The sequence below is a fragment of the Hyperolius riggenbachi genome, chromosome 7, assembly GCF_040937935.1.
Source record: "Hyperolius riggenbachi isolate aHypRig1 chromosome 7, aHypRig1.pri, whole genome shotgun sequence".
Taxonomy (NCBI): domain Eukaryota; kingdom Metazoa; phylum Chordata; class Amphibia; order Anura; family Hyperoliidae; genus Hyperolius; species Hyperolius riggenbachi.
The window spans coordinates 125,975,838-125,984,245 of NC_090652.1; the positions used below are offsets into that span (position 1 = coordinate 125,975,838).

The 8,408-nt window shown below is 45.7% G+C and overlaps 1 long non-coding RNA gene across 1 annotated transcript; it reads right to left on the reverse strand.

The window, feature by feature from the left end:
* Window positions 1–1,042: 1,042 nt before the first annotated feature.
* On the reverse strand, window positions 1,043–7,413 carry LOC137524583 (uncharacterized). The gene is made up of 2 exons (XR_011022728.1): window positions 5,621–7,413; window positions 1,043–1,469 (listed from the first exon to the last, which is right to left on the reverse strand). It is a non-coding gene; the product is annotated as an uncharacterized lncRNA (long non-coding RNA).
* Window positions 7,414–8,408: the final 995 nt, after the last annotated feature.

Here is an 8,408-nt window from a genome sequence, read left to right on the forward strand (position 1 = left end):
GGGCTTAAGTAGGGACAACCGGCGCCCGGGAGGGGGGCTTAAGTAGGGACAGCCGGCGCCCAGTAGGGGGGCTTAAGTAGGGACAGCCGACACCCGGGAGGGGGGCTTAAGTAGGGACAGCCGGCGCCCGGTAGAGGGGCTTAAGTAGGGACAGCCGGCGCCCGGTAGGGGGGCTTAAGAAGGGACAGCCGACGCCCGGTAGGGGGGCTTAGGTAGGGACAGCCGGCGCCCGGTAGGGTGGCTTAGGTAGGGACAGCCGGCGCCCGGTAGGGGGGTTTAGGTAGGGACAGCCGGCGCCCGGTAGTGGGGCTTAAGTAGGGAGAGCCGGCGCCCGTTAGGGGGCTTAAGTAGGGACAGCCGGTGCCCGTTAGGGGGGCTTAAGTAGGGACAGCCGGCGCCCGGGAGGGGGGCTTAAGTAGGGACAGCCGGCGCCCGGTAGGGGGGCATATGTAGGGACAGCCCGCACCCGGTAGGGGGGCTTTAGTAGGGACAGCCGGCGCCCGGTAGAGGAGCTTAAGTAGGGACAGCCGGCGCCCAGTAGGGGGGAGTAAGTAGGGACAGTCGGCTCCCAGTAGGGGGTAGTAAGTAGGGACAGCCGACACTCGGGAGCGGGGCATAAGTAGGGACAGCCGGCGCCCGGGAGGGGGGCTTAAGTAGGGACAACCGGCGCCCGGGAGGGGGGCTTAAGTAGGGACAGCCGGCGCCCAGTAGGGGGGCTTAAGTAGGGACAGCCGACACCCGGGAGGGGGGCTTAAGTAGGGACAGCCGGCGCCCGGTAGGGGGGCTTAAGTAGGGACAGCCGGCGCCCGGTAGGGGGGCTTAAATAGGGACAGCCGGCACCCGGTAGGGGGGCTTAAGTAGCGACAGCTGGCACACGGTAGGGGGGCTCAAGTAGGGACAGCCGGCGCCCGGTAGGGGGGCTCAAGTAGGGACAGCCGGCGCCCGGTAGGGGGGCTTAAGTATGGACATCCGTCGGCCGGTAGGGGGGCTTAAGTAGGGACAGTGTTAAAAGTAAATAAACTCACTTATGAGACACTCTTCATTCATTTGCCAAAATCATAGAAGTCTTTATTTCTTGTACAAGGGCGTTTTCTCAGTCAGCATGAGTATGGATTGTAGCTACACAAATCCTGCTAAGCAAAGAAAAAGCAAGCTCTTCCTGTGCGCAGAGGCTTTTAAACCTAATGAATATAATAAAATATTCCTCCCTTTGGGCAGTTCTTTCTGTTAAAAGTCCAATCAGCATGTCCAGTTCCTCCTTTTAGGTGGGGTTGTTCTTCCTCTGTGTCCCTCATGAATAAATGAAAGTGAACATGAAAGAGAAATCTTCTGACATCAGTTTCTTGTCTCATGTCCTTCAGAATCACCCATACTTTCAGAGAACTGGTTAAAACTGGTCCTCTCAACCTGCTGGCTCTGTGCTTGGTACAGAATGACACTGAAGGGGGGTTGAAGGTTGTTCTGGCTTACTGTGAAGGAATATGGAAAAAACTGTACACAGTAAATGGTTCAAAACATATGCAGAATATATATTCAGTGATATCGTGATAACTCCTCGGTTAACTTAAAGTGTCATTCTAACACAATAATCTAATCTTGTGCATGTGGTCTGTATAGTCACATAGGTTACACAGGATATACATGATATACAGGGTATACATAAAGATCAACAGATTTAATTATAAAATTCTTTCCACATTTCCCTCCTGTTTATAATTAATACTGTGGGTTGTGGCTTGATTACATATGTGTATAAAAGGAATATTTACATTCACATTTCTGTGCTTATGTTTACTTAAACCTCAGGTATCTGCAAATGTGTCTCCACTACAGGGGTTAGAGATTCAAGCAAACACAGCCTTCTACTCCCCTTTGCTGCAAATGGGTATGCACTACAGCAAGTCAGGGCATAGAAGTGAAATGATCAAAAACAAAAATCAGGCTCTGGCCGTGAGCTGGAATTACTGCCTCACACGTTGGCCTGGCCATCTCCCTCCAGCATACCATCATAATCTCCTCCCAAATCACCGTATGCTTCTTCATCATGCTGTGCTAAGGCTGCATACATAGTAGTACTCATATGCTTATCTATCAACCTTGCAAAAAATGTCCTCAGCATTGGAAAAATACAGCAGGCTAGTAGGAACAGAACCATAAGAACAGTTAGGAATGCGATACCAAAACTCTGAAAAAATGAAGTCCAGCTTCCAAACCAGTTCTGTAACCAGTCTGTTATTGGGTTTGAAACACCTGAGTTTCGTTTCAGCTCTTCGGATAGGTCTTTTAACTGCTGAAGAGCCACTGTCACTTTTCCATCAGGGGATGTATTATCTGGAATGTAGGTACAACATTGTTCCCCAAAAAATTCACATACACCCCCTTTCTCTGCCAACAGCATATCTAATGCAATTCTATTCTGCAGTGCTGTTAATGATGTTGCTTTCAGTTGCTCTGCCAAACCTTCGATAGCATCTCTAGTATAATTAACAAATCTTTGCTGATTGTAATAAATGTAATTAATCCAATCTACATTTTTGTTAACTGTTGGCCATAGGAAAATGGACTCAAACCCTGCAGCAATTTGGTTCCTAGCCTTGAACTCGTCTGGCACCCCTCTGGGGACCCCTATTGCATCAATATATACATATGGGTCCAAACTCCCTTTTGGTGCCTCCCTTTTACTCCGGTGTACCTTTTTATCCACCAAAATTTTAAAGGACTCATAGGGCAATATAGTGACATGTTCTATCATCCAGACAGGGGCACACAACCCTTTCCATTCTGGTGGCAATGATGATTCTGCTTTGTTGGGTTCACAAGTCCACCAAGTATCTTCTAACTGCCATTTTGTTCCTAGGCTCAACCCTTTATCATTGGTTATCTCCACTATTTCTCCACAATACTTGATCATTGGATGGTTACTGGGGGCAGATCTATTATAGCACGTAAGATTGCTGGCTGTAGCAAATGCACGCTGCGGCGTGCCTGGTACCTTCATACGGACTCTCTCTGTAGTACAGTTCCGTGGTTGATTCACACTTATCATACTTTGTATCATACATTCTAATTCAGACCCACTCGCCACTACTGGTACCAGAGCAATCTGCGGTCTAGCCGCTGCACACACAATACAGTCAGACACATTCATTTGATTTGCAGTAAAAGTTGCCAAAGTGGTCCAAAGATTCCCCCTGTATTCTACCTCGTTTAATAGATGGAGTAGCTTAGGGGGTAGCTGCTCTCCCTTTACTAAAACCTTGTTACTAGTCACATCCATCCTGTTAACACTGTTCAATGGGGATGGGTCAGTAGTCTTTTTGTCTGGCCTGCCATTTCTGTTCAATGGAGGTCGTTCAGTGGTTTGTTCGGGTCGAACAGTTATTGTCATTGTCATAATAACATAGGGATCTGTCCCTGGGATCGTAACCCCAAGCACGTATGTGCCAGTATCTGTCGCCTCAGGTCTTTTTAATATTATCCAAACTTCATTTGCGACTTTCTGGATACTTATTCTGTCGTACAGGTTTATATCTTTGGGATCTAACTTTGTACTCGATGTCTCCCACCCAGATGGATCAGTAGTCTTCCACACATCTTTCCAGCTCAATATGGGTAGCCTGTCCCTTGCTCCCAAGTAAAAGTTGTAGTTAGTTCCATACTTATCCACAAATATTTCAGCGGGCTTTAGTCTAAACACTACATTGTCCATACCAGGTGAGATGGTTGCATTCAAGTCGATCACCCCTGTCCCATACCCGTGGTTTGTATATTTGGACGTTCTTTGTGTGATTAATTTTCTAACTTGTCTAGTTAAAGTCTCGTCGGTAGGGAGTTGTAACCAGGTGATTCCTTCAACTATGATCACAATCAGGGCCAATGTTACCATAGCAACTATGGTTCCTTTTCCCACTGGAGTTTTAAAGAAACCCACATCCATTATACTCATATGCGGGGGTGCCCTCTTTCCCTCCTCTACCTCCTTCATCCTGCTTTAAACAAGAACAGCCGTATAGGTGAGAAGCAACCTGCTAATATATTTCTCACCCTCGGCCCCTCTTGACCAGTTCAGGCAAATGTTCCTTCCCTGGAGACAGGTAGGGGGCACCCTTTTATAGTGAACCAGATGGACCCAGGCTTCAGGAACTTGGTAAGGGCCCTCCCACCCTGGTAAAGGACAATGCTCCTTCTTTGTTACCTTGTCCTGTCCTTTTCTGTGGGTATTGGGCCTGGGTAAATGTTTGGTGCTTGCGGGTATGTCTCAGGTTATCTGTCAGTCACCCCTCCTCTGGAGCTATTCCTGTGTATTGAAAAAGAGGACACCTGTTTGTTTCACAACTGCGGACAACATCTCAAAGCATCACAATTTTTCCATGTGGTGTTTTTCTAGTTTAGTTACCACACCCTTAGTTACCGCACCATCCCTCCTGTTGACACATGTGCAAAAAAAAAGAAAACCATGTGTCATTACTGCAAGTCAGTGTGAACATCACATCAGTCAATAAAAAAAATTAGTAGGTCAGCAGTATACAGGGTGACCTAAAAGGGTGACCTGAAGCCTGAGACAGCAAAGCTGCAGAGGGAGCTGTAGTTGTAGACGTTAGAACTGCCATTTCTTTGCCACGGGAGATGAGGGGACGGGGAAGTTGCACACAAGTGGATGGCCAGTGCTGCGGGAACCCACATAACATCCATGGTACGGAGGACAGGTGGGCTCGTCAGTTGCTGGCACCTAACCCTGTGGACACCACTAAGCCGCAAACATATGCATGATGGGAAAGCATACAGGCTGGTAGTGAAAACAGTGGGGGACGGAATCCCATATAACAGGGTAAGTAATAAACACACAGCTTGAGCAGAGACGCAGAAAGAAGCTTATCTATTCCACGATGTTCTTCAGCTCACTACTGTAAGACCAGGACAATCATTGGTGTATTCCCTCCTATGCACATAGAACTGATCCACAAAGATTTGTTAATTGCCTTGCGGACAAGTCACTGCGCGCAGATGCGGACGGGAAAAACATCCTCTGGTCAATAAACAACACAGAAAACAAAAGTACAGGGGCTAGGGTGGTGCAGCCTTTTTGGACAATGAAGACGTAAATGCCCAAGCAAACTGGCTGTGCAGCATAGGCGGGGGGGGGGGGGGGGGTGGTGGGGGAATGGATGGATGGAGCTGGTGGGATTGGGCTGGTGGGGGTGCGGGTGGGGGCAGGGGGGGGGGGGGGGGGGTGGGGCTGGTGGGGGTGGGGTTGGGCTCTTGGCAGAGAACTACAATCATGCATCCCTCTCTGCAGTCCGCCATTTGACAAGGCATTGTGGTCAAAATATCTCTATCAAAGTCATTTTACTGAACTTCTTCTAACATACCCACAATTTATAAAAATTTAATCAGATGTCAATCAAAACAGTCAATCAGTCGATGACAATGACCCACATACTACAGCAATACAGCAATCAATTGTTCCCAGAAACAAAAAACAAAAATCATCATTTTTTTTTTTTTTTTTTTACTCTTATAATTGAAAATAATATTTGCGGGGTTTCTCTCTCTCTTTTTTTTTATTTATCCCGCACTTTGGGTTTCACAAAATATATACATTAATTTCTTGCAAACAAACCTTTCATCTTGCTGCATGCATTTTCTCAAATCACTCCGTTCTGCTCCAATACACATACACACATCTAGGCTGGGACTAATAGTCCATAAAGCCTCTTGCCCCCTCCTCAGAAATGTGGGTGTAACTCATACCTTCTCACAGATTCCAGACAGAAACTCCACTCAAATTTCACAGAATTCAACAGTACAAACACATTTCAAATAACCGACATTTACAGACAAACAGTAAGAATCACTTTTAAATTTTCAATCTTCAGACAAACATCAAACAGACAGAGTATAATACTTGTACAGACATTTATATACTGTACAAACTACACAAACAACGAACAGACAAACAGCAGCTCATAACTTGTGGATTTCTCCTATAGGCCCCCCTTCTCCCCCTCTGCTGCACACTCCCTAGGGAGCTCTGGTGATTTAGATTTCAGAGCTCAGAATTCCCAGCTTCACATCTTACACACCACAACGTAACATTCCATCTTGACATTCGCTTTTCAGTAATACACTTACACATTTACCTTCAACTTAGGGCACAAATTAGTACCCTAAACTACACTCTGTCACTGTGGCCCCTCTGGCCCTCTGGGGGCAATTCCGGGCCTGGTGATCTTTCAACCCACATTCAAAACATTCTCTGCGTTGTTTGCGACCTTCATAGTCCTTAAATCTGCGCTTTTGTGGGCGTGTGTGGCTGTTACCACCATTCTCATAACAATTACTTTCCTTGTTGCCATCAGAAACATATGTAGCAACTTTCTTCCCTTTCACACATACAGGGTGCCGGGTGCTTTCTAGAAAATCACTCGGTCTGCAGACTCTATGATCCACAATATATTGTGTGACACACTTGCACAATCCTTCAGTCAAAACCTCACGTATAGCAATCCTACACCGTTCATAAGGGGAATCTGTCGTTTCAACAGCAGGGGGAGCTATACCTCTATATTTACTAAAAACCTTCATCACTGTATCCAATAGCTCATCTATATCTGATGCATTAATACTATATTCCGCCTCATATGTCTGGGAGGTCCCATCCACCTTTTGTGGGAGGGGCTGAGTTTGGTTTTGGGGAAAGTCCCGGGGAACTTGGCATACAGTAGATGGTACCTCCTCCAAGTCTTTGTTCTCTATCCCTAACCAATGTGCTAAGACTTGGCCCCTCCTTGTACATGCTTCTAGTAGCCATCTTTGAGCTTCTGGTAAACCATATTGCTTCTCTAAAACCACATTTCCCTGAGCATCACATTTAATTCGAGAAACAAGATTTCTGCACTCCTCAAAATGCAAATGTCCTGAAAAATCATATTTATTTTTCCACAGGCTGCAATATTTTACCCAGTTTTTATTTTTCTTGCGCATAACACATTCATCATCAGTAGCCTTGATCTTTCCTGTATTTTGGCCCATTCTCTCACAACAATCGAACAATTCTTTTACTGTTTAACTCGCCCCCCCCCTTGTTTACACACCTCTTCACAATGTTCCGTGGGTCCCCTCCCGGAAAGCGTACTGCCCTTTATGCACAAAGATGTATTTACAGTGCAAAGATCTTACAATTCCCGCTGAGGCAGAGTGCCTGCATTAAGATAAAAACTTTCCTGCTAAGGCACCTCGGGGGCTGCAGCAGAGACCTGACAATGCTCAGTGTAATAAACCGTTACTTGGGACTTAGGACTTAGGGAGTTAAACCTTTAAACATACTTCAAACATCATAACAACACATCAACAACTTACACTCTAATTTTGCGCAGCCCTGCGTATGAGAAGTTACAGAAATAAAAAGGTAGTACTTACAATTTAAGAAGCTTTCAGGACACCCGAGAAGTTTGTTTTAGAATCCTAAGTAGGCGATTTCACCGACCTTGGCTGAAGAAGTCTCACGGTTCGAAATAAACCGTACGTCACAAAAGAGGTGAGCTCCAGTTGCGTTTGGCCACCTGCTTTTGAAGGAAACGTCGTCCCGGTGGGCTTTCACCAGCTTGTTATCAGATTCGCCAGTCGCAAACGCGCTCCTGGGCCTCACGTTTTTGTGACTATAGGTTTTCCGGTTCGATGAACCAGATGTTAAAAGTAAATAAACTCACTTATGAGACACTCTTCATTCATTTGCCAAAATCATAGAAGTCTTTATTTCTTGTACAAGGGCGTTTTCTCAGTCAGCATGAGTATGGATTGTAGCTACACAAATCCTGCTAAGCAAAGAAAAAGCAAGCTCTTCCTGTGCGCAGAGGCTTTTAAACCTAATGAATATAATAAAATATTCCTCCCTTTGGGCAGTTCTTTCTGTTAAAAGTCCAATCAGCATGTCCAGTTCCTCCTTTTAGGTGGGGTTGTTCTTCCTCTGTGTCCCTCATGAATAAATGAAAGTGAACATGAAAGAGAAATCTTCTGACATCAGTTTCTTGTCTCATGTCCTTCAGAATCACCCATACTTTCAGAGAACTGGTTAAAACTGGTCCTCTCAACCTGCTGGCTCTGTGCTTGGTACAGAATGACACTGAAGGGGGGTTGAAGGTTGTTCTGGCTTACTGTGAAGGAATATGGAAAAAACTGTACACAGTAAATGGTTCAAAACATATGCAGAATATATATTCAGTGATATCGTGATAACTCCTCGGTTAACTTAAAGTGTCATTCTAACACAATAATCTAATCTTGTGCATGTGGTCTGTATAGTCACATAGGTTACACAGGATATACATGATATACAGGGTATACATAAAGATCAACAGATTTAATTATAAAATTCTTTCCACAACAGCCGACGCCCGGTAGGGGGGCTT